We start from the raw sequence: 26,956 nt of genomic DNA, 5'->3' as shown, positions 1-26,956 counted from the left end.
CCAGACCTATGTGCAGTGATTCAAATAATGATCTCAACAAATGTCTATACAAAGGGATAACAGCCTAGCTTTTGCACTGCTGACATGTTTTAATTTGAATCCCAGTATTTTCCATTTTAACTTAACTCATGTTTTCCTTGCATGGAAATAACCATCCAATAAAGCTAAACAAAAGTATAAAAGAGTACCATAAACAGAACTTGCAATTTCAGAAAAATGGAAAACAGAAAATGTTATTTTATTTATTCTTGTTGTCGCTCAGGAAAATCTGGATGGGCTAACAGCTCCTTAGGACAAGACCCATTTATAAAATTTATAAACGAAATGCTACGGAACATATTTCCAAACATATGCAGTACATTCATAAGCTGCAAATGGTTATTACTGCAACAAAAAGATTTAAAAATAGTCACATTCACTGTGACACCATTTATTACTGCTTGCTGAGTGACTCACAAAAACCCAGCTGTTAGACGACTGCTGTTAATGGACAAGTTGACAATGGAAGCTATGACTCATATTCTTGACAGCTTTTAAACTTTCCAAAGTGGAGTTATTCAAACCTCTCATTCAAGTAGAGACTATGTTCACTAGCAGGGAAATAAGAAAAGACTGGGCTGTAATAACATCAGTGAAAAAATCTATAGCAGACTCACAAAATTTATAAATAAGAAATATAGCCAGGTGTAGGCATCAGCAAAATCTGGGGTCACTGAAAAGGGGGCCACCATACCAAAATACCTTTTTTGATTTTTTGTTAAGCATGCTAGGACAATGCAAAGTACTGCCCCACATCATATTTATATTCTCCCAGGCACTATTTTGCTTGCTTAGATAATTCCCAAACTGAAGTGCAGGATGATCTCTTCCCTGCCTTAGCCATACTATCCCCACACATCTGTTTAGACTACAGAAAAGAGTAAATCCTACAAATTCACAAAAACTTCAACAAGTAATGAGTCTGTTTTGCAAAGCTGCATAAACTGACCTTTTTTCTGTTGCTACGAACTCATATGTATTTTATCTGCTTGCACTGCTTTCTCCAAATCTGCACACAAAAAAACAGCAATGCCAAGCTAGACTACCTGACATAACAAATTGTAATGAAATAGATACCTGTGTAGCACTTTGTGTAGTTTACCAAAAAAAATTAAGATAGGTTATTAGATGAAATGGAATGAAGAACATTACTAGTGTTTCTAAGATCACTGTATATTTTTAGCTACATTAAGAATAAATTCAGCATGATTATGCAGAGACCAAACTCATCTATGTGTGGTGGCTTTCTAGTCAACAAGACAGACTTTACAATTTCTTCTGATAACCTTGTTGGGATCTGCTGGTTCAGTTGTCCTGCTGATGCTGTCAAGTTCCCATGGGTCTATAATTATGATGCCTTCAACTAACTCATTCATTGCTACTGCAAATCCGTTCACTCCATTAATTATGGTGTGTCACAACAGTGCTAATCATCTTAAGAGTGTCTTTATAGTATTTAAATTGGTGGGCTACTTGGCTTAATTAATTTTTATGAGGCTCTCTTATTCTGTTTACCATACTAGGATTATCACACAATAATCTCGCTGTCAATCATACGGCTCAAGTCAGCTAGGAACTCTGCCTCTATTACTCTGACAGGGATACCAGTTCATTAATCTTGTTAATAGCTTTCTGATAATTCCTACTGGATCTATTGACTATTATTTTATTGGTACCCTGTCACTTAAGTTTACTGGGGTTCTTGGACTATGTTAATGTTACTATGGCCCCTAAATCAGTCTGTCGGATTCCTGACTCCTTTAGTTGTTCTGTGGATATGCCAGTTTCATTCAGTTTTTTAGATCTATTAAGACTTCTGTTTCTCTTAATTCTGTCATGGACCCTGAATTTAACCCTGTTGGGGACCACTCCAAAACTCTAAAGCCAGCCATGGTAAGAATATCAGTAAGCAATCTATTCAGCTCAGGTATCAATATAATACAACAATGTCTGGAATAGAGATCAATGTCCTCCGACTATTTGTTTCACTTACCAAAATAGAGAGTTCTGCTCCTAAGGATAACACTAACACTTACTGCATATTCAGAAATTATGGCTTTACCTCTCAAAGGTTTCCAGTTAAACTTATGATATACTTAATACGCATTCTTAGATTTTAATATAATTAATAAAGGGATAAGTGTGTATCATTTTTTACCATCATATAAACAGGTAGATCTACTTCAGATGGTATTTTCCATGTAATTTTGAACAACATGTAAAGAGGGCTATTATGAAAATAAGCATGATGGCAGAAAACAGTGCAGTTGTGTGAGGGCACTCACTCTGATAGCAGATTTTTGACAGAGGTCACTACAGCTGTAATTCATAGCACCAAAGGACATGTCACCTAAACCGATATACCAACTGCACAGTACCTTTACCTCCCACATAACTTGTCCACCTGATTAAATCGCTCATCCTTAACTGTGATTCAGCTTACTACACCATTACTACTTAAAGCCATTTCACATAATCTAGTCCCCTCTTTCATCTTACTCGTCTCTATTAGCTTTCCTAACCAAGCTACTACTGCTCATATCTCTAACACTTCTACCCCTCCAATTTTAAGTCTATTCTCTTTTTCTATTCCACTTACATAATTATGCATATAGTGAGTTTCTTAGATCTTATATGTATTGTTTGTTAGACTTTTATGCTTATTTATAAATGTAAACTGTTATTTGAGTATTGTATATTGTTTTGTTAAAAACCTTACAGTCAACATATTACTATAACTGCCAATGGAAATCTCAGACCGAAGACTATACAAAGATAAACTGTTATGAGCCTTCCTTAAAAGCAACACTGACAGAGGTAATTTCTAACTGTATGTAGCAAGAAATCATGACCTCTATGCAGCAATATTTATAGGTTCATAGGTAGGTGCTAGGCTATTTGGCCCTAGGGCCTATATAAGCCTAGCCAAAAAGGTACCCTGGCTTTCGCCACCCAAGAAAATTATTTTCCTGTGCCCCTGTTGAGCAGAGCCACAGAAGTGATCCCTGGGGTGAATTTCCTATTTCCCATCCAATCATCAAGATTTTTCTTAAAGAGTGCTAATGAGGATCTTCGTTTGATATAGATAGGTAGTTTGTTCCAGAGTATGGGAAATCTCTGGGACAGGAATCTATCCCTTCAGCATGTTCTGTTTATTGTGGTGACAAGGTTTAGGTCCCTAGAGTGTGTAGCTCGGAGGGATTGGGATTTCTTTAAGTGAAGCCTGTCCAACAGCTCTGGGTTTGACATAGCTTTGTATGTTAGGCAGAGATCGCCTCTGAGTAGGCGATATGTGATGGAGTAAAGCTGGAGTTTTTTGAGACTGTCTGTCTAGGGCATCTGTTTAACGCCGGTAAATCTCTTTGTGAGGTATTTCTGCAGCCTTTCCAGTTGTTGTAGATGTCTTGTGAGGTACATACCAAAAGGGGCATTGTACTCTATAATGGGTTTAATAAGTGATGAGTAGCGGGGAACAATTACCTCTTTTTCCTGGATGAGAAACCTTTTATGATAAGGTGTGCCACGTAGAAGGATTTCCTGACTACTGTGGCGATGTGATTATCAAAGGAGAGACTACTGTCCACCTGTGTCCCACGGTCTCTTATCACACTTTCGGTGTTAAGTAGACTACCGCCTATGTGGTAATTCATGGGTACAGAGTTTTTACCAAAAGGGATTACAATGCACTTTTTGGCATTGAGCTTGAGGCCATGGCTTGGACACCAGCCATCTGTCTCAGTGAGGCCATTTTGTAGGATGTCCACATCATTAGGAGTTTCGATTATGGCTCCTAGTTTGCAGTCATCTGCGAACTTCATTAGCCAAAGACCTTCTGTGTTAGCCTGTACTTCAGAGAAGGAGATACCAAACAGGAGAGGACCCAGGACTGAACCCTGTGGTACTCCACTTGTCATTTGTCTGAATTCGGATTTGGAGTCTGCTACTTTCACAGTGTGGGTTCTGTCAGTGAGCCAGTTGGCAACCCATCTTGTGACATAGGGATTTATAACTAGTTTAGTGAGTTTATCTAGAATTCCAGAGTGGGGGATGGTGTCGAAAGCCTTGGCGAGATCTAGATAGGCTGTGTGAGCCACCTTACCCTCATCTACGGCTTTGGTGACTGTTTCAAAGAAGTCTATCAGGTTTAGGAGAAATGATCTGCCTTTTACAAACCCGAACTGGGTGGGGTCCACAGTCTGGAGATTACTAATGTTTTTGTTTATAAGTTCCATGATGATATGTTCCATGGGCTTGCAGACCAGGCTCGTCAGGCTAATGGGGCGGTAGTTCCCGGGGTCCATGGTGGATCCCCCTTTGTGGAGTGGGATAACTGGCGCTCTGTGCCATTCAGTGGGCACAAAGCCTGAGGTGAGGCTATGATTGAACATGGTACTTAGGTTGGGTGCCAGTTTGTTCTGTAGTTCGTGTAGAATGCAGCCTGGGATGTTGTCAGGTCCCAATGGATGCTGTATTCTTGGCTTTGGAGAGTGTGGTTTTTAGCTGTGCAGCCATGATTACAGGAACTCTGCATTCTTCCGGTATAGAGATGGGCCCTTTAGGGGGTGAGAAGGGGCTAAAGTTAGCACTGAACCTATCTGCAGGGATGTTGGCAATATCAGCTGGTTCTGTATATTTTGTGCCACTGTACTGTAACTCAGAGCAGATCTGAGTGTTGCCACTGAGATTCTTGACATAGCTATAGAATGCTTTGTGGTTGTCTTTAGAAACAGTGGCGATTTTATTTTCGTAACTAGCTTTGGAGGATTTTATGAGGGATCTCAGCTTCTTACTGAGGCTGACCAGGGAGTTCCTCCAATCATGGGATTTTACTCTTTTTTTGCAGTAGTTTCTTTCTTCTGTTGTAGAGTTTGTTTATGGCAAGGAACCACCAGATTGACTTCCTTTATTGGAGGACAGCATCTTGGTTCTGTTAGAGATAGCATGATCCATGCACTTGTGTAAGTGCTTATAAAGTACATTTGTGTAGGATTCAGCAGTCTTACCTCTATTGTCCATCTGGATGGGTGTCGTGAAGTTTGCCACTTCTATCTTAAGAAGTGTGAAGTTGGCTTTGGAGAAATGTTTTACAGTGGTTTCCCTAATGGGGGGTGGACGGGATGTGGATGTCTAGGGTGATTAGCTTGTGGTCGGATCTGACCAACGAGGAATTGACCTCTGGTGTGGAACTCTGGTCACCCATGCTGGTAATGACCAGGTCTAGGATATTGCTGCCCGTGGTGGGGGTGTGGATAAGTTGATCCAAGGCATTGGAATATATGAATTCCAGAAAACGTGGAGCAAAAGAGTTGGTACATGAGTAGTTTTCCCAGTTAATGGTGGGGTAGTTGAAATCGCCCATTATTAGGGTGTTGGGTTGTACCCTAATATTTTCCAGTGTATCAAGAAATGAGGAGTGGGAATCCTGGGGCATGGTGGGAAACTTGTAGCAAGCTACAATTTGGATTGTGGTCCTGCCCAGAGTTAGTTGCACTTGGATAATCTTGGATACATTATGCTGAGCAACTAGCCTGGAGGTGTGGATATCCTTAATGAATATGGACACGCCTCCGCCTTCAGTGTTTCGGTCCAGGTTAGGTGGCCGAAAAGTGTGGTATGAATTATAGCCTGGTAATGTAGGGGTGCTCTCTGGAGTCTTGAACCAGGCCCCTGTCACTGCACAGATGTCAATGTTCTCCATTTTAAGGAGTGCCTCGAGTGAGTGCTTTTTGAGGTTTAGGCTTCTAGCATTGAGTAGCATTACCCTCAGATTTTGCTTGCTTGTACCTGTTACAGTGGTGAATTTGTAATTTGAACCTTGCCTAAAAAAGGCACTATAGGGGTGGCAAGAGCCTTAACCAGTATCTGGAATCCCAAGGGCGAAAGGTGCAGGCCATCTCTAGCAAAGCATCGTGTCTGTCGATCATGTCATCCCAGGCAGACAGATACTGGATCCCCTTAGAATGACACCAGAAGCTTAGCCAATTGTTGAAGCCAGTCATTTTTATCCTTGTACTGTGGTATCATTCTGGGTGATGGCGGGATCCTACTCAGGGCTAGGCTCATACCTGCCTGGGCTACAAGATCGGAGAGCTTCTCCATGTCTCTTTTCATGTAGTTCAGGGAGGTACATCTCAGGTCATTCACACCAACATGGACAATGACAGAGTTATATTTGTACTTGTTGTGGAGTGACCTGCGTTATGTGGCGGATCCTGAGACCCAACAGGCAGCTGACAGTAACTTTCTCCTTGTTTAGCCTGGTGAGTGGAATATCAGTGTGCTTGACTATAGTGTTGGGTACGTTGTTATGCCTTATGGGCTGTGGTTGGGTGGCACACTGACTTTGTGGGCTATGCATCATTTGGGTTGTGTTAGGGGGTGGAGGTTGCTTGCGTTTCTGCTTTGTAAGTCTCTGTTGCTTGAGCAGATTTTTATTGAGAGCCTCCCTGAATGTAGGTGTGTGTTTTGTGTTTCTTTGTGTGTGTTTTGGTGGTGTAGGTTTTGAGGGACTATGTGATGAGTGTGGTGTGATGCAAGTGTTTACTCTCTCCTCTTGACTGTCTAGTCCAGTCTTGGGTGAAGAGAGTTTTGCTTCCAGTTTGGCTATATAAGTGCATCTCTCACAGGTTTTAGTGTTGAGTCGTAGGAGGAGAGGGTTGTCTGTGTACATGAGGCAATTGCCGCATTGCCCCAAGATGCCCAGATTCATCAGGTAGACAGGAGAAAACACAGGGAGCTGACCCATAGACATGCCTGGATAGGCGCTTATTTATTAAGTACTAAAAACTGTTTTCCTCTAGACAAGTGAGGAAAGTTGAGTGCTGTAGTAATTTGTAGCTTATTTAGTGCTTAAAATGAGTTCTGAACAAGTGCTGAGCTCAAAGAAACAGATTTGAGTGCTAAAACTAAAAAAAACTGGCTAGTTCTAAGGGAAAATATGAAGAACAGACTTTATGGCGCCGGGAATATTTTAACCCTAGCTAAGCGGCGATGCATAAAGTGTATTTTTTTTTAACATAACAGTAGCAAATGAGCAAACTGATTTAAACCAATTAACCAATAAAAAGTTAAAAACTGAGCCCCATTCCAGCAGTCTTCGATCAGAAAAGTCCTAACTGCACACTCCTGCCACTAGAGTGCAGGGGAACCTTCTCCAGAAAAAGATGGCATGGATTAGTGCTCAAGTTATACAAACAAAGCTAGATTCAGCAGGTCTGAATCTAGTCTTGTGCTACAGCAAACAAGGCGTACCAATTTCAGAAAGAAACCGTTCAAACAAGCAGGCACAACAAGCCTTTAACCAGAAACTCCCAGCTTAGAAGGGCAGAATCTACCCCCTCCTCCCACAAGAGTGCAGACCACACCTTCTTAATGTAAAATAACTGGCCCTAAGCCCAAGTGCTTAAACCAGAACCAATACACTTTAAGAATAACAGACACTAAGCCTTCAGTCAGCAACTCCCAGCTTAGAAGGATGTTAGCTACCTGTTCTGCTACAACAGTGAAAACCACAAACCTTTTTAATGTAAAAGAACTGGTCTGAAGCCCAAGTGTTTAAACCAAAGGCTTAGAATAAGTTACAATTTAATCAGGCTACTAACAAGCAGTAATAAATGCAGCAGAATAAATGCAATTATGATATACAGAAATTAGAAGTTATGTACCTACCATAACGTTCCATGTTAGTTGTCTTCTCTCGCCTTCTTTCTTGCTAGATGGGTTCGGAGCCGATCCTCGGCTCCGACTCGGCACTTGCTAAGCTCGAGAGTCACTTTTACCAGCTCGAGGCAGCCCCATATCCCATGATGCAAGGCGGTAAATACCCAGATCTCATTTGGACCTAGAGGGAAAACTACCTAGCCTAAAAAACTTTCCACTAAGGAAAGAAGAGCAAATAGCCTAAAAAGGCTAAGAGGGGAAACCAGATAACTAAACCAGAACTAACTGGAGCCCAAAGAAATAAAATCTTTCAGAGCCAAGGGAGATCAAGGTCTGTCCAGGCAAGGGGGCAGGAGGGAGGGTCGCAAGAAAGAAGGCGAGAGAAGACAACTAACATGGAACGTTATGGTAGGTACATAACTTCTAAATGTTAAGTTGTCAATCTCGCCTTCATTCTTGCTGGATGGGACCGCGTCCCTAGCACCTCTATCCTGGGTGGCTCAATGGAACAGACTCTTGAGAACTGTGGAACCAATACTGGCTCTATCCCTGGAGGCCAAATCCAATTTGTAATGAGAAACAAAGGTATGAGGAGTGGCCCAAGTGGCTGCTGCACAAATAGTATCTAAGGGTAGCCTAGCCTGAAAGGCTGTAGAAGTGGCTAGGCCTCTAGAGGAATGTGCCTTTGGTTTTGAGCACAGCTGTTTGCCCCTAAGTTGATAAATGTCAGAAATGGTGGAAGATAGCCATCTAGACAAGGTCACTTTGGAAACAGGGAGGCCTTTCTTATTTTCAGCATAAGAAAGAGCTGATCAGACCTCCTGAATTGTTTTGTTCTGTCCAAATAATATCTGACTTGGCGGTGAACATCAAGATAATGTAATTTTTGTTCCGATCTGTTGGAATAATTAGGAAAAAACACAGGGAGATCAATGGATTGATTTAAATTTGTTTTTGAAGCAACCTTGGGCAAAAAGGATGGATTAGTTCTCAAGGATACTCTGTCCTTGTGGAAGACCAAATATGGGGGACGAACAGAGAGGGCATGAAGTTCTGACGCTCTCCTAGCCGAGGTAATAGCGACAAGGAAGAGTGTCTTCCACGAAAGAAACTTTAGAGAGCATGAAGCAGCTGGCTCAAAAGGAGGAAGAATTAAGGATGTCAGCACTAGATTTAGGTCCCATTGAGGAGGAGGACTCCTGACAGGAGGTTTGAGGAGAAAAACTCCTTTCAGAAAAGTTCTACAAAGCTTGTGGGACATAATGTTGTGATCTGCAAACCCGACATGAAAGTTCGAGATTGCAGCCAACTGAACTTTGACCGTGGAAGATGAAGAACCCGAGTGAAAAATTTCCGCAAGAAAATCCAAAACTGCATGAACAGGGGCAGTAAAGGGATCTATGTTCCTTGATTTCACCCAAAGGGAGAAACGTTTCCACTTGCTAGAGTAAATCCTTCTAGTAGAGGATTTAAGGGAAGCCACTATGATATCCCTAACAGGGTTAGAGATCATAGGAAGCCTGGCTAAGGAAGGAAGTGGAGCAACCAAGCTGTGAGGTTGAGAGAAGGAATGGACTGGTGCAGCTGACCCGATTGGTGGATCAGAAGATCTGGTACTGGGTCCAGATGCCACGGCTGCACCAAAAGATGACGATGAAGGAACGGAAAACAAATTTGTCGAGGCCAATATGGGGCAATGAAAATCATTTTGGCTCTCAAAACGGTAGCTTTCTGGTGTACCTGTGGTATCAATGGAAAGGGAGGAAAGGCATAAAGAAGTCCCTGGGGCCAATCTTGGGTAAGAGCGTCTCTGGGGGGATGGCCCGGAAGTGAGAAGAGAGAGAAGAAGGCTGGGCATTTGCTGTTTGGGGAGTAGCAAAAAGATCGCAACATGGGCGGCCCCACTTCTGAAAAATCTCCTCCACTATAGATTGCTTGAGAGACCACTCGTGAGGCATGAGTATAGCTCTGCTCAATCTGTCCGCTAAAATGTTGGTTTTCCCAGGGATATGCGTTGCTACCAGAAACCGATGAGAGGAGATCGCCCATTGCCAAAGTCTGAGAGCCTCTCGACACAAGGGGTAGGACTTGGTTCCGCCCTGCTTGTTGATGTACCACACTACGGACATGTTGTCCGTGTGAACTGCAATTGTTCCCAAGGGAAGAAAGTCGTTGAGGGCTTGCAACGTTAAAAGCACTGCTCTCATCTCTAGGACATTTATGTGCAGGTGGTATTGAACGGTTGCCACGTCCCATGAACCATCCTGCCCTGATAATGACCCCCACCCGATCAGGGAGGCGTCCGTAGTGACTGTGGCTACCGGGGCCGGGAAAACAAAGGGTCTGCCCTGATGGACCTGGGGAGAAGAAATCCACCAGGATAGGTGGTTTTTGCAAGTTTGTGTCACCAGAATCTGGTGACGCATGGGAAGCTGTTGGAAGGACCATTGGGTGAACAACATCCATTGAAGGAGACGCATGTAAAAACGGGCCAAAGGAAGGAGAGTAATGGCAGCTGCCATGAGGCCCAATACTTTTAGGACCAGTCTGGCTTGCACCTTTTTGCTGGCAAGCATGATCCGCACATGGTTTTGGATATCTAGGATTCTCTGGCTTGTGAGGTTTGCTGACATCCGAACAGTGTCTAAATTTGCGCCTATAAAGGTAATAGACTGGCAGGGCAATAAGGAGGATTTTTCGTAGATGATCGAAATTCCTAATTGAGTGCAGAGATTTAGGGTGTAATCTCTGGCTTGGAGAAGTTGATGCCTGGTGGTGGCTGAGAGGAGCCAGTCGTCGAGATACGGAAACACCTGGAATCCTTGAGGTCTCAGGTGAACCGTGACCACTGCCATGCATTTGGTGAACACTCTGGGGGCTGTAGTGAGACCAAAGGGCAAGGCTCTGAATTGAAAATGACTGGACCCCAGCTGAAAGTGGATAAACCTTCTGGAGCGTCTGTGGATTTTTATGTAATAGTACGCATCCTGAAGGTCTATTGAGCACATCCAGTTGTCTTTGCCTAAGAAGGGCAAAATCGATTGAAGTGTGACCATCCGAAATCTTGTCTTTTTCACAGACTTGTTGAGTCTGCTGAGGTCCAATATTGGTCTCCAATCTCCCGTCTTTTTGGGAACCAAAAAGAACCTTGAGTAGATTCCGGGCTCTGAATGGTCTGTTGGAACTGGCTGAATGGCCCTTTTTTGTAGAAGCTTTGATACTTCTAATTTTGCGATTTCCCTTAGACCGGGTGGTACATCTGGAAGGGAATTTTTGTGAGTGAAGGGACTTTTCTCGAAAGGAATCTTGTAACCCTTGGATATGATTGACTGTACCCATTTGTCTTGTGAAAGGGAAAGCCAGGCTTCTGGGTACAGCGATAATCTTCCCCCGACTGCCTCCAAGGATGGACAGTCGGGCAACACCTCAGGGATGCTGGAAGGGCTTGTCAGAGAGAGGCTCTCTGCTGCCCTGATTCTGCGGACCCTCTCTGCCCCTAGGGCGGCGTCTATTATTATTACCCCCTCTGCCTCTAGGGGTAAACTGACCACTGTGTCCGGCGTGACTCCCTGAGATTTACGGAACCACATCTTTCCCCCCTTCTGCCCTTTAGGGTAAGGTCTAGAAGGGGTGGAAAAATGGACTCCTACGGCAGAAAGAGTCTTGCCGTCTTGCTCACACCTGGTCAACGTATCCTTCACCTGAGGACCAAACAAAGTTGATCCATCGAAGGGAGAGTTTGTGAAGGACGCCTTAAAGGGATCTGCAAAATTACAGGGCCGCATCCAGGACTGACGTCTAAGAGCCACTCCTGTCCCTGCTGCTCTACTCGCTCCATCTGCTGCATACGAAATTAGCCGCATGGAGGAGTTGGTTATGGAGTTAAGGATTCCTAGCTGAGAAGCAATCTTGTCCTGAGCCCCTGCAGCTGTAGGACCCTGTACTACTTCACCTAATTCTTTAAGGATGTCCCTTTGAAGTCTGGTGAAGTGACATAAATAGTTCAGCGAACGCATGGCAAAGGTCGCTGAGGAAAACATCCGCTTACCATACCTGTCCATGGTCCTAGAATCCTTGTTAGGAGGATGGACTGGTACGGAAGGATCTGCAAGTTCCTTCTTGGTGGCGGCCGCCACCACCATGGCATCAACAGGGACACCTTTTGTAAGAAATTGTTTCTCGGAAGGGGCTGTAATAAATTTAGAAGGCCTCCTGGGAACTGGTTCCACGGAATCAGGAGATGCCCATGCCTTCCGAGCTATCACCTCCATGAGGGGGTCAAAAGGTGGAGACACCCAGGAGGTGGAGGGTCGAGATCCAAACGCCTCTAGGTATACCGACTCATCCTCGGAGGGATTAATGGAGGGCCAGTTTCCCCTCTGTTTTAGGAGTTCTAGGATGTCTGAAAAAGAGACATCCTCAGAGGGGGATCTTGGGGACCCCTCCGACTCATCTAAGTCAGTATCTGAAGTTGTAGACTCAGGGGAGTCTAGGTGCTTCCTCTTACAGGTCCTCTTACGCGGAGGATCCCCTGACGGATCAGGAGAATCCTCGGAAGAGGGGGTTCTTCCCAGTGGGAAACCTGAGGCGGTGGATCTCTCGGTCCGGGAGCAAGAGAGTGGGAAGAGACATCTACAGGCACCATAGAGGGAGGAGCTAAGGGGATAGACTGCTGACTGAGCCCAGGGGCCAGCACACTCCTCATCACCTTGAAGGCTCCCCTCCCAGGGAGATCGGAGAGACCCCGCTCCGAAGAAACAGGGGCTCCCGGGCCCACCGAAAGTGAAGGCTCCGAGGCAGATGTCGGAGCCGAGCTCACCAAGGCCGAAGCCCCGAGAGGAAGAGCGGGGTCGGACAAGGGTCCGATGCCACTCACCCCCTCGGAGCAGACCAGGGAAGCCCGACCACTGGATCCCTCCAAGGAAGGTCTCGAGGAGGAGGTAAGAGTAGAAGCTGAAGGAGCAGAAAGGGGTGGTATCTGCCCCGCAGCCGTAGCAGTGATTATACCAATAGACTCCGGCTCCGAGCTCTGAAGGAGAGTCGAAGGAGGAACTTGAAGAGGGTGTGGACTAGTAGTCGTCTGTTGAGACGGACTATGAAGCATTTGGGCTAGTGCCTGTGATTTTAGCAATCTGCTTACCACTCTCTCCAAATTGTGGTCTGAGAGCCTGGAAGACCTAGATGATCGGCTCCGATGGCTCCGCTCCGAAAGAAGAGGAGAGGTCGGAGCCGACAGTATCGGCTCCAAAGAGGGAGACCTGGAACGCTTCCTCGACGGAACCATCGGAGCCGAAGAACCCTCGGTTCCAGACGAAGCCGACAACTTATCGGCTCCAAGCCTGGTCAAAGATGTATCGGCTCCGGCCGGAGCCGATACAGGCAAGGAAACAATGGTATCGGAGCCGGCCGGGCCGATGCCTTAGACACATGGTGGTCGGAGCCAGTCGGAGCCGACACCAATGTGGCAGTTAAAGTATCGGCACCGATAGCCATCGGTGCCGAAGATTTAGTCAAAATATCATTGGCTCCAGCCGGTGCCGATCTCGACTCCAAAGGAGTCGGAGCCAGGGCCGAAGGCTTAGAAGCAGAAGCCTTGGCCTTGGAGGTCTTAGAGGGCTGACCCGAAGCAGACTTGGTCGAGGAGCCCTCTGGTTTAAGTAAGCCCCTTAAGATTAGCTTATTTCTCCTTTCCTGCAGGACTCTCTGGCTGAAGGAGTGACAAATAGCACAGGAGTCCTGCAGGTGGAGAGGTCCCAGGCAATAAATACAAGAAGTGTGACCGTCTGTCAGAGACATCTTCTGACAGCACGAGTCATACTTCTTGAAGCCTGAGACCCTCTGTTCTTTGGACATGGTGAAAGTACACAAACACTCTACTCACACAGTCCCAGACCCAGAAATTTAACTTAAAAAGGGAGGAAAAAAAAACTCACACACACACCCTGACAGGAAGGGATGGAAGGGAGTAAAGGCCTGACTAATATAAAATAACTAGGGAAACAGTAAACTATGAGTCAGAGACTCTAAAACTATCTAAAGGTGACAGTATACTAAAAATCTGTGAGAAATATATGGAATGGGGTGAGTAAATTCAGAATTATAAACTACTTACCAAGAGCTGGTAAAAGGAGGACCTCATCAGCGAAGCGGCAAACGAGATCTGGGTATTTACCGCCTTGCATCATGGGATATGGGGCTGCCTCGAGCTGGTAAAAGTGACTCTCGAGCTTAGCAAGTGCCGAGTCGGAGCCGAGGATCGGCTCCGAACCCATCCAGCAAGAATGAAGGCGAGATTGACAACTTAACATCACTTACTATAATAGGACTTATGCCACAACATACCCACTATGACGATATGCACATAATTCATCAGTTTATTTTGTTCAGTGAAGCTCATTTTAAAACAGGGCCTGCGAAGAAAGCTCCCCTCCAAACAAAAAAAGAAAGACTAGGAGTACTATAAAACATAGATGCATGAGCACACTGACACATCAACAGAGAAGACAAAAATTAGCAGAAAATTATAAGCCTCAACAATACATAATAAAGTAGAAAATAATATTCAGCAACCATAACCATGTGAAACTTTCAGTGCATGGTCTATATTATAACAGTATCATATTTAAAATGCATTAGTACTGTAAGATGAGCTAACAAAAGAAAATATGAGCAAGTGCCAGATAAAAGGATGACATTGGCAGTGTCATATATAAGGCATATACCTTTAAAAGCTAATCATCTAGCAACAGTGATTAGAATGTTCTGCAGTACACAGATGCTCCAAATAATTTACTTTGCAGTATAGGACATCATGGAGAGGACATTTACTGTACATCTGTTATTTATTAAGCTTCCAGATATGACACTGTATCCGAGCAGAGAAAATATATCAGAACTGAAGAAATCTCTCTCTCGAGAGAAATTAATAAGTATATTTGCTCTAAAGGGGCTCTGCCTCTGGAATCTCTAATAGTATTATTTTCAGCGATAAAAAGGCTCTGTAGCACCCTGGAAATGTTTGTGCTGCAACAAGGAAACTCAACAGAAAGCTGGAAACTTTGAATCCATATTCCAAGTGGATTAGGTGAATGTCTGAAGTAGTGCACTGTGCTGCATTTCTGCATAATGATGATGAGGAACAGGTCATAAAGGTATTTAACTCTTTTTCTCTTCTTGATGAGCAAAGGACAAATTGCAACAATAACAGAAAATGTCAGTAATCACTGCCAGAAAGAATCTGCTATTTATACACATCTGTTATTCCCAACAGCACAAAGTCCTACACAGACTATTAATATACATGCGACTATCCTTCAGAACACAGTTGAAGATGGAGTTTGGTGAGGTGCATGATTCTCCAATAAAAGACAGAATGATTTGTTCTGTAATAAACAATGAAAGAAGGGACAGGCTATTATAAGAGACAGACCAGACCTTGGCAATTTAAGTGAATCTGTGCTTAGCAAGTTAAATACTAGTGCACAGTTTGTTTGTTAGTGTCTTTTGGCTTTTCCCGGTTAGGGGTCGCCACTGCGGAACTCCGGTCCACTAATGATTGGCAGCAGAGTTTTACGTGCTGGCTTGCCGGGCCTAACGCACAACCTTCAATGAAGGAACGCCCATTCACGTATGTCGCCACAGAGAAGATGCTCTAACTGAGAATCGAATGGACAATGTCTAACTGTGAGGCGACAACGCTACCGCAGCACCACCACCGCAGTAAAAAAGCATTAAATGATGACAAGAAAGTGCGTAAAATAAAATAAACAAAAACAATAAATAAAATCAGAATATACTAAATAAAAACAATGGATATGAAAGACAAAGATTTGGCATTGCAATGTAACCAGAACGGAGGTCAGAGAATACACAGCATCACTGAAATTTAGGCTTGCAACAGGTGTGACTATAAGCATGGCAAGAAACCTAGCCCAACTCTTAATCAAGTTTGCCAAAACTGTGCTAAAAAGGATATTTTGATAAAATGCTTTAAAGAAAGAGCAAACATTTTTCAAACAAATTTGAATGCTGTTGAATGCAAACATGCACACAAACTATTCTGGCATTTCAGAAGTGAAAAGTCTTTACAATGTGAAATCTGAAAATGTGTCAAAGACAGTGGGACATGTGTACAAAACAAACTGTTGGAAAGAAATGATGTAAAATTAACAGTCAAAATATTGAATTTAAATTAGATAATACTGCAATACCTTGTAAGAAGATACTTTAAACAAGTTAGGTCTGTTTGGCATTGAACAGAAAGCTATGTATAACATTGTTACACTGTTCAGGCCGCAGGGAAGGACTACTGTCTTACAAATTGCTGACACGCCAGTAAAAGAATAAAAAGTTCAGTGTTCTTTTTCAAAAAGATGCACTTCGAGAAATGAATTTGGGTAATGTTTTGGATCACATACTTTGTAAGAAGCAATGAATAGCAAAAAGAATTCACAGTATGAAAGAAGAGGTTGTGCATGTGTTTAAAATCAGTCACAGAGACTGTGTATATAGAATCATTCACCAAGTCTCAGAGACATTTCAGATACTGTACAGAAACATAGCATATTTATACATTGCCTGTCTATGCTACTATGCTTACAGGCTCAAAAAGTTCACCAACACATCATCATCTACTGTTTACAGTTAAAGTAGTAGTCTCAAAAACACCAAATGCCAAGTTGTTTTTAATGAGTTGGCGAAGTAATGGTAAACTGCAAATCACTGCTCCATTTTTTCACTACATACAACCTTAAAAAATTAAAATATGTATGTTAACAGCAGTTATTCCCTACCATAACCTTGCCTGGCACTAGCGCACATCACCAAGACCCTTCCCAGCATCTTCTCTTTGATTTAAAAAAAATCCTAGCAATGTTATAAGCCTTGAATTATTTCATATCTCCCTATTCCTTTAAAAGAAACGTTAAACCTAACTTTTAATTTGGCCGACCCTACATACTACTTGGAGCTCTTCTACTTACTGATTTATTTCCCCTCAATGTAGGCAGCAGTGACTGGGTCCTTCTTTATTCTTTCACTAATATATTTTGTATCTCCTCAAGCCGGTTTTCACCTCTTCCTCTATCCGATAAACCTTTGCACCATTTAAATTATTTAACACAAGAATTTGGTGCCATTTTCATTTTCTCTCCCTGCTTCGTCCCGTCCCCTGAGAGTGTCTCTGGTGATGTGTATGTGCCACTGATGCGATTTAAAGCAAATCCAACATTTGTAAGTTATTTACTGCTCTTGTAGCCTGATATCTACTGCTTACTCATTCAACCTTACTCTACAAGTGGTACAAAGCTATATTTATATGCTGTACATGCTTCTGCTCTGTTTAGTTGTTTGCTACCCGAATAGCTTGCGCTTTATCCTATGTAAATGCTGTAGAGTTGCTATTCCACTTGTTAAACTCTAGTGTCTAATACACAGTTTTTACATGACCTATACTGAATCATTAGAGTTGCCTGGACTGTAATTGCATCTCTAACATTTGGAAGCAATCTTCTGTGCATGTATTGCAACAAGCACCTATGTTACTACTTGCACGTTCTGCAATATAGTATATGTTTTGTACCTGTTTAACTGTTCGCAAAACAGGGAACTGTAGATACAGTACATGCTGTGCTACTATGTCTTAACCTTACTTAATTTCAAGTGTCTTATCTAGCTAACTTGATGTTAATTAGGAAAAGCAACGACTATGAGCTACTGCTTTTTATTGTATATTATTATTTTAATATGCTAGTTATCCGGTTATTTTTTGTGTTACTATATTTAAATTAATTTAGTATGCCATTACTGTAAATGTCTGGATTCTGTATTTCTCCTCTGCTTTTGCTGTACATTACTTACTTGCTCTTGCTACGTAACTCTCATATCTTAGCCCTGTCTCAATCTTTGCTATTCCTCCTACCTCTTCTCATCATTACCCTCTTAAAACCTAATCTTATTTTTCTAAGCTGCTACAACTCCACCGCAACCATTTCCTATCCCCTTTGAATATACCTAGCCACATGTCTTGTCTTCTCTTTTTCCACACTTCATTTTCTTTCTTCTTCTAACTACTAGGTTTTCCCCAAAACCTCCATCTCATTCAACTCTTCTTCCTTCCTAGGTCCTAATGCCCTCACAGCCTGAACTGCAAGTATGCTATTGCACAGAAAGGAAGCTAACAAACTGCAAATTGCAGCTCCGTTTTTTTTCACATTATACAACCTGATAAAATTAAAGTATGTATATTAACAGCAGCTATTCCCTACCATACCCTTGCTCTGCACTAGCACACATTACCAAGACCCTTCCCAGTAGTTTTTCTTTGATTAAAAAAAAATCCTAGCTATGTTATAAGCCATGAATTATTTCATATCCCCCTATTCTTTTAAAAGAGGTGTTAAGCCTAACTCTTAATTTGACCAACCCTACATACTATTTGCAGCTGTTCTATTTACTGATTTTTCTTTCAAAGTAAGCAGCAATGACTGGGTCCAACCTGTTCCACTTGGGCTCACTCCACTCCCCTACCCTACCCCATTCCCACCCACTCCCTATTCCACTAGATTTATACTTCCTGTAACCCCACCCCTTCTATATCAACCACTAACCTTCCTCATAGCAGTGACTTCATTCCCACCCTGCTCCCTCCCCTATTTTCAATATACTAGAACCTTCCTCCCACATACTGAGTCCCTAAGTATTACTTCTAACCCATACCTCCTATCTCATTATCTCCCCACTACTCCATATGACATATACCACACAGCTCTTCATCCTCTTAATTACCCTTAATGCCTCTCTGTTTACACTAATCCAAGCTACCTCCCCATACGTTCTTCAACATATCTTCTAAATATCCTACCCTAACCATATCATTTCAAACAAACACAGTTACTCTGACATCTCACTTTCCTTATTCAATTGTAGCAACCTAGATCTAACTAAACTGAGACTCTGCCATACTACTATCAAGCTTAAGTTAGTTTCACCTACCCTGCTAAGATCCCCTCTTATAACCTATCATATACACACAATTATACATCATCTTACATTGCTAGCTCATGGTGGAGATATTCTTCCAAATCCTGGCTCCAGCAATTCACCAACATCGATCCTACCCTCCAAACATTAAAATCTTTGTATTATAACAATCACTGCATGCAGTGTCAGCAACAAAATTACTGACGTCCAAGCCTGGCTGTCTCATTATACCCCAGACATTGTAGCAGTAACAAAGACCTGGTTAAAACCACACATATCAGACCCTTAACTTATCCCAGCATGATATGTAATGACAAACTTCACAAAAAAGGTAGGGGTGTAGCATTAATCTATTGTTTGTCCTTAATGATCACAGTATTTCCCAAATCAGTCCCTACTTTTGGCAACACTGAATTATTACTAGCATCCCTACACATCAGTAGTAAAAAAATACAACTATGTATTCTCCCAGGTCAAAATATCACCGTTCTGGAAGGCTTCCTATCCTTAGCAAACAATAGTATATCCAATTAAACTATCATTCTCGGTGTCACATACATCAACTGACAAAACTTAATCTCCAACTCCCCTACAAACAATATTAACTTGCAGAGGTTTACACAGCTCATCAGAGGCCCTACACAAACTCTAACCAGCCAACAAGAGTCAACCTTAGACTGGATCCTAGTATCTCACATTAGTAAGGGTATCTCATCCACGGGCAAGGTGGTCATAACATCCCTGTATTCTTCCCTTATAAGACAGATTATTGAATACAATGCCCCTTTCGGCATGTACCTAGCAAAGCACATGCAGCAGCTGGAGAGACCACAGAGATTCCTCACCTGGAGAATCCAGGACCTCAAACATCTACCCTACACAGATAGGCTAAAAGCCCTGCCCCTCTACTCAGTCTCCTACAGACTCCTCAGAGGTAACCTCTGTTTGGCATACAACTCTGGAACCCTCAAAAAACTAAGTGACCACTTACCAGCCTTCACCCACAGAACCCATATTCAAATACCCAAAACTCACTTCTATAGAACATCCAGAAACCTTGCCCACTTCAACCAAAACATATTCTTAACTATCCTATAAACTCAAAATTTGACCCCAGTAAAAAAAACTCTCTAGAAGATGCTGTAAAATATTTCAACAAAGTCTTTCTCAATACATTTAATAGCCTAGCCCCCATTCACACCAAAAGAATAAAATTTACCCATGCTCCTTGGTTAACAAAATATACCAAACAAGCTCTCCATTCCAGAGATCATGCGTGGAAAGAATGGCAGACAAATAGAAATCCACAAAATGAACTTAACTATTAACAACTTCGAAATAAAGCCAAAAAATTAGTCATAAATGACAAAAACACTATTTCTCTGCAAAATTATCCAGCAAAAGAAATAATCCAAAAACATTTTGGAAATCTGTTTCCTCCCTCCTCGATACTGGAACCATGCAGAACCCAATGCCTTTTCCTGACAAAGACCAACAACAAACTACCAATATGTTTAACTCCCACATTATTAATACCATTCAAAAACTTGTCAAAGACTCATCGCCTAAAACTAACCTACACTCTGATATTCATATGAGTATCCCAAATCTCACTCAAGATAGCCGAAGCTGTCTTTCTTCCCCATACCAAGGAAACTTCTAACAATATCTCATCAACTCCTACCTTCTCTATACAACCAGTATCTACCTCTCAGATATTTAAACTTTTTACCAAGCTAAGACCATGCTCCCTCTCCATCAATGAATTTCCATCCAAATATCTAAAAATCACAGCTGAAGCAATAGCCTATCCTGTCAGTATTCATTTAACCATTGCATCTCAGAATCAAATGTCCCTCAACTATGGAAAAATCCATTATTACTCCATTACACCATTACTCAAAGGTGGTAATACCAATGATCTCTCAAACTATCAGCCTATCTCTATACTCTCACCACTATCAAAAATCTTAGAGGTGTATACATGCCCAGCTGCTGAAGCATCTCGTGGACAATGACCTCCTTGCATCAACACAACACAGATTTTGTCCAGCACACAGCACTACTACAGCTCTATTCTCTCTACTCTCATTCACAGATACTGTGAACAAAGCTCTTGATGCTGGTCTACATACTGCAGTCATCTTATCAGACTTATTTAAGGCTTTCGATACAGTATCAAAACCTAAGCTGCTGCTTCAACTAAGAAAAATACACTACTCCCTTAGTTCCCTAACGTGGTTTTCCAGCTACTTTAACAATAGAAAACAATCTGTTGGATGGCAAAATAAACAATCTGAAAACCTAGTCAATAATAGGGGGTTTCCCCAAGGATCTATACTGGGGTCTTTGCTTTTTAATATTTTTATTAATAATCTTCACAAAGTATCCCAAAGTACTATCGTTCAATATGCCAACAATTACACTATCATCTCCACTTCTAGCAATTTCTCCGACTTCGTTAATACTACACAAAATGCCTTTACATCTATAGAAACCTGGCTATATGATGCACAACTACTGCTAAACCCCTCAAAAAATCTGAGCTCTTACTTTTCTCAAAAAAACTACTATCTTCAAACTTTAAAATTTACTCACAAAACAACACAGAAATTGAACAAGTGAAAACAGCAAAATTATTAGGCATACCTATTGATGACTAACTCACCTTCGAGCATCATATTCATAATGCAATAAAAAACACTTCAAGCTTGGCAAACTTTATAAACAAACTTTATTTGTATAATGTCAACCAAAATAAAACGTGCTAACACTCTACTCAACCCTTCTCTCCTCTATGGAAGTCCCATTTTCACCAACCTTCACAAATCTCTCAGTAATAAACTGCAATCATGTTACTATAAAATCGCAAAATTTGCCTCCAGAATGCCAAACAGCACACACCACTGCCAGGCTATTTTAGAACTGAACTGGTTTTAATTTCCCCATTACCTAAGCTATACACCAAGCTCTTGCCCATAAACTGATATATAAACCCAATAACTGCCCAGCGCTTCAAACTATCCTACAAATATATATCCCAACCCGGAATCTTGGGTCTACTAAAACAGCTTCTAAGTACAACAAAACCAATTAAAAGAGCTGAAGAAGGCCTATATTTCTACACCATTGCCAAACCATGGAATGCCATGCCTCCCCCCTGCATCATTCAACTAGACTCATTAAAAACTTTCAAATATGCACTAAATGCCACTACATTAATAATCATATCTCTTCTTGTGCGCTAAAGTCTAAGCCGCCATAAACAAATAAAATTTAAATATTCCACTCATTATCCTCTCATCTTTCTTGTACACTAACTTATTCTAATTTCTTTATCTACTCCTAGACAATGTCTTGTACCACATAGGAATTAAGAACTGTTTACCTTGAAGAAAACTATAATTTTCAGCTGAAGGCTTTTATTTGTAAAGTACTATACGTAAATTGTTAATAGCCACTGCATATTGTATGAAGCCTATGTTCACTGTCTAGTATTCTTTACAGTACTCTGTAGTAAAAGTTTTTTTCTGTGGAGCTTTTCTACCTGAGCCTTCACTGAAAATGGGTGACTGGCTCAGTGGATTTTCATGGTCAACAAATGTCACTAAATAAATAAATAATGCACTTGCCATAACACTGTATCTTGACTAACTATGTCAGTCCACTTCAACACATGCAACTGGTCTTAGCAAGTAGTCCCAACTGACATCCAGGCTTCTTTTCTACGTTCAAGCTCCTGCCCTGATGCCCATAGAGCACCACACCTCCTTCAGTACTCCAATCTGAATCTGCCATAAGTGCCATTGTCAAAAATTTCAGCAGCTCAAGAGAAGACAGGAGTGGACAGCCCCGCATTTGTTGAAGTGGACAGACATGAGTAATCAAGCACCAGTGTTAAGCTAAGTATATAATTATGGAATCTTAGACTTTCCAGTCCATCCACTTCAACACATGGGATAGGGTACCCAGTGAGAAATCTAAGGTGATACCATGACAGAATACTTGAAAGAAGACCTTGACCTAGAGATCACATTCAGCTCATAGTGTTTCAGAAAAGTATGCAGTTACTACACAAATATCATCGATATTAGAGTTTCTGAAGACGGCAGCTGAGGTAGCCATGGATCTATTAGAATTCACCTTTGGCTTAAAAGAAAAAGTTTTTTTGGAAGAATCACATATAAAGAATATGCGGTCTAACATCCATCTGGACAAAGTTACTTTGGACACCTTCTGGCCAATTTTTGAAGCTGCAAATGATCCAGAACCAAACAAAGTGCACAATCGGCTAAGTATCCAATATAGTCTCAGGAAACCATCAAAAATGTAGACTTTAAAGGTTGTTTGGTTCTGAGTTTTTTTTTTTTTTTTTTGTGCACTTATGCACCTTTATCTTAAGGTGCAAATGATACAAATACTCAATCATGCTTTCTATATAGTTTTCATCCTCTGTTGGTAAAATCTTAGTTATCTATGCACACTGACACAATGTAGGGTATATTCTCCTGTAATGACATACAAAGTACTGATGTAAGAACACTGGAAACTGGACAGTCTAATTAATGTGCATTTCTTATACTGTCAGACACAGGAAGCTGGATAGTCTATTCAATGTACATTTCTAATGCTTTCTTAGGCATAAATAAAGGATTGGCTCCTATGGTGACCCTATCCTTGTGAAAGATGACATACAAAAGAGGACATGAAAGTGCTTGCAACTCAAACTGCTTTTGCTGAGGTGATAGCACTAAGAAGAGAGGCTTACAGAACTGTTTTAGGTCATCTGAACTGGCTGGTTCAACTGGGGGGGAGGGTTCAACACCTCCAAATCTAAGATGAGATCTCAAAGGGAATTGGATCTTTTAACAGAAGGTTGATAAAGGGAGATTCCTGTTAGAAAGGTGTTCAACTCCTTCTGAGATAACGGTTGAAGATTAAAACCCTGAAAAAATAGGTACTGTTGCTATAGGTATCGTGACAGTGTAGAAATTGGAACCCACATCAAAGACGACCAAGAGAAACAGTAAGATCGAAGGAACTGGACGTGAAAATAAGTCTAGGCACCACAGACTTGGCTATAGAGATAGCTTTCCCACTTTTCTTCAGACAGCCTCCTACTGGAAAGTTTCTATGGAGCAGTGAAGCTTTAGACTACCCCTGGTAAGAAGGGAGGATCCCTGTCCAACAAGGAATATGTAGAACCCACAAGGTCAACTACTGGGACTGAGTGCCTGGGAGAGGCCTGCTAGACAGGTAGGAAAGGACATCTGGAAGTGTATCTAGAAGCAGATGCTTCTTTTTGAGAAGGCCAAAACAAGGGGAGCCAAAATTACTGAGGCCATAAAGGGAACATGAGGATCACCACTGCTCTGCACAACCTAGCTTTTTGTATGAATCCCATGATCAGAAGAAGTGGTGAGAAGGTGTACAGAAATTTCAACGACCACTGATAGGCAAGACTGCCCCCGCAAGTATGTACGTATGGAAGGATCAGCGAGAAAAAGTTGCTGCACTTGGTGTTGCACAGGGATGCAAAAAGATCAGAGCAAGACATCCCCCAGTGAAAGAATAACACCATGCCACAACTGGATTAAGGTTTCAGGACCATCAGAATAAACTGCTGAATCAGTGTGCTAGATAACTAACGTGTCTGGGGATGTGTATTTCTAGAAGAAAACATCATGAGGAATTGTACATTTCTACACTCTTGTAGCCTTGTGACAAAGCAGGATAAGATCTGGTGACACCTTGTTTGTTGACATACCACACCACTGACACATCCATATGAACCACTATAACACCATGGGGAAAGTGGTAAAGGGGGAACAAAGGGGCATCTGGCAAAAAAGCTTTTGTGTATGCAACTACCACTGCAGATGAGCCTTGTACTCTTTGGATTGGTAAACTGTACTGCCCATATCTTCCTCCAGCTGTGACCATTGTACTCTGAGGGTCCACTGTAACATCTTTCTGTGAAAACATCTATAGAGGATAAGGGGTTGTTGGTTGCTGCTGTCAAGCCTACTACTTTGAGAATAAGATGGGCAGGAAGGGGAGATCAGTGTTGGGGTAACTAGTGAAAAAATTGTTAACTGTAAAGAGAGGATCCTGTCCTGTAGTAGTGTCCAAATGGTAGTCTATGAATATCAGGTTTTGTGAAGACTAACATTGATTTGCAGTGTTCAATGATATTCTCAAGGACTGACACAACTGTAGTAAATAGTCCCTTGCTTTTTCCAACAACTCTCTGATGGTGGCAATTAGGAGACAGTCATCTAGCAATGGGAGATACAGAACCCCCAAAGTCTCATGCATGATGTGACCACTGCCACACACTTTGTGAAAACAGGGGGCTGTGCTGAGATGAAAAAGCAGGAGCCTGAACTGATAATGACTGGCTCTTAGATGGAAGCAAAGAAATACCATGGGTGCTTTCATAATTTATAATGTGCAAATGGGTGTCCTGAAGATCCACTAAGCACATCCACTCCCTCTTCCTGCAAGCTTGGACAGATGGATGGCAATGTGACTACCTGAAACTTAGTTTGCTTGACATATCGATTTACAATGTGAGCTCTAAGAGTGGAATGAGGCCCATGCAGTAGTAAAAGTGCAAATAAAGATTTTCCCCAATGGGGCACTTATATGAATGTAGAATAGCTTCTGCAATCAGACAAACATTAGAAGCTGTAGTCTGGACTGGCGGCAGAGAAGTTCTAGGGATGGTAACATGCAGACGTCACTTTTATGGTCGCCATCAGCTGTTCTATGTGCAACGTTGCATGTACCTAGCAGTAGCTTAAGTCTTTGGTGTACTGGCTGGAAGTTCGGGTTGCCTAGGTGGGGAATCTCGCATGCTATAAATACTGCAACATGGGAATAGGAGGACATCTTAAGAATCTCAACTACACCCTGGACCCTCTCTGGTCTTGTGTGGGACTGATTTGGATAGCTCTGTTTATAAGAAGGTTGTTTACCTCTGTTCTGGGCACCTCATTTGATGATGTAGGACATCTGGTAATGGTACGGAGGTCAGCCTGAGTAAATCCAAAAATGGAACGGTAGAGCCTCTGTACACTATATCCCTTACCCATTTGTCTTGCATTATGGCCATTCACTCTTGTTAGTAGGGGAGAGAGAGAGGGAGACAGATGGCCCTCAATTGTGAGTGGGACATCTGGCCAAGGTCTTAGGGGTTCTGCTGTTGTTTTCCTTGGGAAAGGCTGCAGAATCCCTGTTTTTAAAGGCCACCTCTGTCTTGTGGATGGCATCCATTAATCGAGACCTCACAGTAGTGGAAACCGTATAAGAGAACTCATCATAAGACTATCAGTGGGATTTTCTATACAGCAAATTCTTAGCTCACTTTGCTCCCTGGGGAAGGAACTCTAAGGAACAGGTAATGAACTTAACTCCAAAGGCAGACAGCATCTTGGCCTCCTGCTCACTTTTGAACAGTTTCCATTTCTCCTTTGGTTGAAAAAGGGAGGAGCCAAGACAGGGGGTACTGGTGAACGATGCCTTGACGTTTTCCACAAAATCATAAAGTCTGAGCCAGGGACACCATTGTATAGTCATGGCTTTTCCAGCTGCCACAGCTGCACCATCAGTTGCATGGAGTGGTTGGAAATATGCAGCATGATCACTGTCTGTGACTAGATGTGTCTATATGAATTAGGTGTAGGCAGTCTTTTCAATGATACCAGTGCTTGCTTGTCAAATTCTCTCTGGAAGCAATTCATATGCATCAAGTAACACAGAGAACTTAAAGTAAAAATACTTTATATGAAGATGTGCTTCCACATTTGATCCATTGCTCTTGAATCTCTGTAAGGTAGGTGGGCCATCAGACTCTCACCATAGGGCTATCTACCACCATGAAGTCTGTGAGGGGTCCCTTGTTCAGCAAGGTCTGTCTGTGGAAGGCTGGAGGATCTTGCCTGACTTTCTCAGAATGCTCTCAGTCACACTTCATTCTTGCCATGCCCACTCCATAACCAGATTTATCATGTGATCCATGGGAAAGACCACCCAAGACACAGATAATGCAGTATGAAAGGTCTCCATCATGATCTCTACTTAGAGGTCTACAGGCCAAGCTCTCCTCTGCCTCATTAATTCAAATATTTCCTCAAATCTGGGGTCTTCAGGAGGGGACTGTAGGGATCATTACTCCTCAATGAGGTCTGAATCAGGTGTAAGAAACTTTGCTAGGGAGTCCATGTGCATCCTTTTAGACGTTTTCTTTGACAGTATGGAAAGTTATCTGAATTAT

At 42.2% G+C, this 26,956-nt stretch overlaps 1 protein-coding gene across 1 annotated transcript in view; it reads right to left on the bottom strand.

Moving 5' to 3' along the window:
• LOC122790609 (ras/Rap GTPase-activating protein SynGAP-like) overlaps positions 1 to 26,956 on the bottom strand; it is a 621,677-nt gene that overhangs the window by 213,618 nt on the left and 381,103 nt on the right. The window lies entirely within an intron of this gene.

This window comes from Protopterus annectens, chromosome 16.part0, assembly GCF_019279795.1.
Source record: "Protopterus annectens isolate FY-2018-M chromosome 16.part0, PAN1.0, whole genome shotgun sequence".
NCBI lineage: Eukaryota > Metazoa > Chordata > Ceratodontiformes > Protopteridae > Protopterus > Protopterus annectens.
Note: the sequence above shows the minus strand (reverse complement) of the source record. Positions and strands in the feature narration are given on the sequence as shown.